Source organism: Bombina bombina, chromosome 4 (assembly GCF_027579735.1).
Source record: "Bombina bombina isolate aBomBom1 chromosome 4, aBomBom1.pri, whole genome shotgun sequence".
Classification (NCBI taxonomy): Eukaryota; Metazoa; Chordata; class Amphibia; order Anura; family Bombinatoridae; genus Bombina; species Bombina bombina.
This window is the reverse complement of record NC_069502.1, coordinates 739,110,781-739,115,103: the sequence shown is the minus strand read 5'-3', so window position 1 is coordinate 739,115,103 and position 4,323 is coordinate 739,110,781.

The following is a 4,323-nucleotide window of genomic DNA, read 5'->3' as shown; positions in this document are numbered from 1 at the left end:
GCCTTTTATCTCCCCCTAATTTAAAATGTTGTTGTATTCTGCCCGGAATCAATTTCACCCAGCAGTGATTCTAACCTTCTCCCAGCTGATAAGTGGCAAAAACCACGAAACAGTCTGTCCTGGGATGGTTATGAATCACTGCACTAACCCTAGCTAAGTTTATAAGCTGTGTGAACAGCGATACTTTGGCGTAAAGGGAACCTGCTGAAAAGCAGACTGAAGTAAAAAGGTGTGTCATTGTGTATTTAATTTGCATATCTTACCCAGAATCCTTTGCTGCATTGGAAACAATGTTATTCAGAGGTTTTCTGTGGGAAAACAAGCCTCTGGGCCTGTCTAGATTTGTTAATGAACTACACAATGAGTTATTTTTTCTATATTTTGTGCGTAGTGGAGGATTTTAAACTCGCCTTTTATCTCCCCCTAATTTAAAATGTTGTTGTGTATATATATATATATATATATACACTACATGTCAGAAAAATGCTAAAATAATGTTTTGTGACTAGATTTATATTCTAAATTTTGCCAATCGAATTATAAATTGCTAAAATAAGCTAGGACGAAAAATATGTATTGGTTAGTGCTGGACAGGAGAGGCTTAGCATTTCTACTTTTGTGAATATATATATATATATATATATATATATACTACATGTCCAAAAAAATGCTGAAATATTGTATTGTGATTAGATTTAACATAGATATAGGAAGGTAGTATAATATGTACCTATATACGTAGTAATTATCACGGTTTATATATCATATACAATTAAATTATAAATTGCTAAAATAAGCTAGGACGAAAAATTAATGCTCAAAATCTAAATACTAATTATGAATGGTAAAAACAATCTTGAATTCAGCATGAAGGGGTACTAAAAATCCTCTCTAAAAATATCTAAATATCTAGACATTTCAAGACTGTTTATGCTCTTAGAATATATAGATATTTTTCCCTGTAATTATAAAATGTATAAATTGCATATTTTGTATCAAACACAAATTTATCTCCTAAACATCTTAAAAGATATATCCTTTCTTTTCTTCTCTCTTAATAATGTATAAAATACATACCCAATACCCAATATAATACCATCTCCAGAATTATTTAAAACAATATCAAAATATGTCAAAAAATAAAGACCAAATAACATCTGCAAACTTCCCACCATGAAGCATGTTGAAGAATGAAGGAAAACAAATGACAGAGACATTTGCAACAAAACGGCTAAGAAACAGTTAATATGAAGGCGGCAAAAAATAAGGCTTTAAAAGACACGGAATCAACCCTTTCAGGTATCTTGAAAAAGGCTGACTGCCGAAACGCGTAGAAACCTGTAAAGACCGACAGCTACACGCTAAAATTCTACAGCCAGCAAGTAGCAAAGAATCCGGTAAATCCAGACATAAAGAACGATTTCTTTCATGTAATTAACAAGAGTCCATGAGCTAGTGACGTATGGGATATACATTCCTACCAGGAGGGGCAAAGTTTCCCAAACCTTAAAATGCCTATAAATACACCCCTCACCACACCCACAAATCAGTTTTACAAACTTTGCCTCCAAGGGAGGTGGTGAAGTAAGTTTGTGCTAGATTCTACGTTGATATGCGCTCCGCAGCAAGTTGGAGCCCGGTTTTCCTCTCAGCGTGCAGTGAATGTCAGAGGGATGTGAAGAGAGTATTGCCTATTGAATGCAGTGATCTCCTTCTACGGGGTCTATTTCATAAGGTTCTCTGTTATCGGTCGTAGAGATTCATCTCTTACCTCCCTTTTCAGATCGACGATATACTCTTATATTTACCATTTCCTCTACTGATTCTCGTTTCAGTACTGGTTTGGCTTTCTACAAACATGTAGATGAGTGTCCTGGGGTAAGTAAGTCTTATTTTCTGTGACACTCTAAGCTATGGTTGGGCACTTTATTTATAAAGTTCTAAATATATGTATTCAAACATTTATTTGCCTTGACTCAGAATGTTCAACTTTCCTTATTTCCAGACAGTCAGTTTCATATTTGGGATTATGCATTGAATTATCATATTTTTTCTTACCTCAAAAATTTGACTTTTTTCCCTGTGGGCTGTTAGGCTCGCGGGGGCTGAAAATGCTTCATTTTATTGCGTCATTCTTGGCGCGGACTTTTTTGGCGCAAAAATTCTTTTCCGTTTCCGGCGTCATACGTGTCGCCGGAAGTTGCGTCATTTTTTGACGTTATTTTGCGCCAAAAATGTCGGCGTTCCGGATGTGGCGTCATTTTTGGCGCCAAAAGCATTTAGGCGCCAAATAATGTGGGCGTCTTATTTGGCGCTAAAAAATATGGGCGTCGCTTTTGTCTCCACATTATTTCAGTCTCATTTTTCATTTGCTTCTGGTTGCTAGAAGCTTGATGTTTGGCATTTTTTCCCATTCCTGAAACTGTCTTATAAGGAATTTGATCTATTTTGCTTTATATGTTGTTTTTTCTCTTACATATTGCAAGATGTCTCACGTTGCATCTGAGCCAGAAGATACTACAGGAAAACCACTGCCTGCTGGATCTACCAAAGCTAAGTGTATCTGCTGTAAACTTTTGGTAGCTATTCCTCCAGCTGTTGTTTGTAATAATTGTCATGACAAACTTGTTAAAGCAGATAATATTTCCTTTAGTGATGTACCATTGCCTGTTGCAGTTCCCTCAACATCTAAGGTGCAGAATGTTCCTGATAACATAAGAGATTTTGTTTCTGAATCCATAAAGAAGGCTTTGTCTGTTATTTCTCCTTCTAGTAAACGTAAAAAGTCTTTTAAATCTTCTCTCTCTACAGATGAATTTTTAAATGAACACCATCATTCTGATTCTTTGGACTCTTCTGGTTCAGAGGATTCTATCTCAGAGATTGATGCTGATAAATCTTCATATTTATTTAAGATGGAATTTATTCGCTCTTTACTTAAAGAAGTACTAATTGCTTTAGAAATAGAGGATTCTAGTCCTCTTGATACTAATTCTATACGTTTGGATAAGGTTTTTAAAGCTCCTGCGGTTATTCCAGAAGTCTTTCCTGTTCCTAATGCTATTTCTGCAGTAATTTCCAAGGAATGGGATAAATTGGGTAATTCATTTACTCCTTCTAAACGTTTTAAGCAATTATATCCTGTTCCGCCTGACAGGTTAGAATTTTGGGACAAAATCCCTAAAGTTGATGGGGCTATTTCTACCCTTGCTAAACGTACTACCATTCCTACGTCAGATGGTACCTCGTTTAAGGATCCTTTAGATAGGAAAATTGAATCTTTTCTAAGAAAAGCTTATCTATGTTCAGGTAATCTTCTTAGACCTGCTATATCATTGGCTGATGTTGCTGCAGCTTCAACTTTTTGGTTGGAAACTCTAGCGCAACAAGTAACAAATCGTGATTCTCATGATATTATTATTCTTCTCCAGCATGCTAATAATTTCATCTGTGATGCCATTTTTGATATTATTAGAGTTGATGTTAGGTTTATGTCTCTGGCTATCTTAGCCAGAAGAGCTTTATGGCTTAAGACCTGGAATGCTGATATGGCTTCTAAATCAACTCTACTTTCCATTTCTTTCCAGGGAAACAAATTATTTGGTTCTCAGTTGGATTCTATTATTTCAACTGTTACTGGTGGGAAAGGAACTTTTTTACCACAGGATAAAAAGTCTAAAGGTAAAAACAGGGCTAACAATCGTTTTCGTTCCTTTCGTTTCAACAAAGAACAAAAGCCTGATCCTTCGTCCTCAGGAGCAGTTTCAGTTTGGAAACCATCTCCAGTCTGGAATAAATCCAAGCCTGCTAGAAAGGCAAAGCCTGCTTCTAAGTTCACATGAAGGTACGGCCCTCATTCCAGTTCAGCTGGTAGGGGGCAGGTTACGTTTTTTCAAAGAAATTTGGATCAATTCTGTTCACAATCTTTGGATTCAGAACATTGTTTCAGAAGGGTACAGAATTGGTTTCAAGATGAGACCTCCTGCAAAGAGATATTTTCTTTCCCATGTCCCAGTAAATCCAGTGAAAGCTCAAGCATTTCTGAATTGTGTTTCAGATCTAGAGTTGGCTGGAGTAATTATGCCAGTTCCAGTTCCGGAACAGGGGATGGGGTTTTATTCAAATCTCTTCATTGTACCAAAGAAGGAGAATTCCTTCAGACCAGTTCTGGATCTAAAATTATTGAATTGTTATGTAAGGATACCAACGTTCAAGATGGTAACTGTAAGGACTATATTGCCTTTTGTTCAGCAAGGGAATTATATGTCCACAATAGATTTACAGGATGCATATCTGCATATTCCGATTCATCCAGATCATTAT